Source organism: Penaeus monodon, chromosome 29 (assembly GCF_015228065.2).
Source record: "Penaeus monodon isolate SGIC_2016 chromosome 29, NSTDA_Pmon_1, whole genome shotgun sequence".
In the NCBI taxonomy this organism is placed as follows: Eukaryota; Metazoa; Arthropoda; class Malacostraca; order Decapoda; family Penaeidae; genus Penaeus; species Penaeus monodon.
The window spans coordinates 39,341,449-39,341,665 of record NC_051414.1 but is presented as its reverse complement, the minus strand read 5'-3'; the positions used below and the strand labels follow the sequence as shown (position 1 = coordinate 39,341,665).

The 217-nt window shown below is 45.2% G+C and overlaps 1 protein-coding gene across 1 annotated transcript in view; it reads left to right on the top strand.

Annotated features, from left to right (window-relative positions):
• LOC119591869 (basic proline-rich protein-like) overlaps positions 1–217 on the top strand; it is a 33,435-nt gene that overhangs the window by 362 nt on the left and 32,856 nt on the right. The window lies entirely within an intron of this gene.

Sequence of the window (217 nt, the reverse complement as noted above, 5' to 3'; positions counted from 1 at the left end):
CTCTCTCTTGGCTTTCACCTCCGTCGTCACGTTTCAGGTGTTTATACATCGTCGCGTTCCAGGTACTTATACTTCCTGCGTGAAGGAGAGTGAGAGATGGAAAGACAAGTTTGTTAATGGAGTTGTTTCCGCGATAAGAAGCAAGTCGGGAGAACAAAGGGAAGACCGAGACAGATGATAAGCCGAATATGTGAACCAGAGAACTTGATAAAAGGAT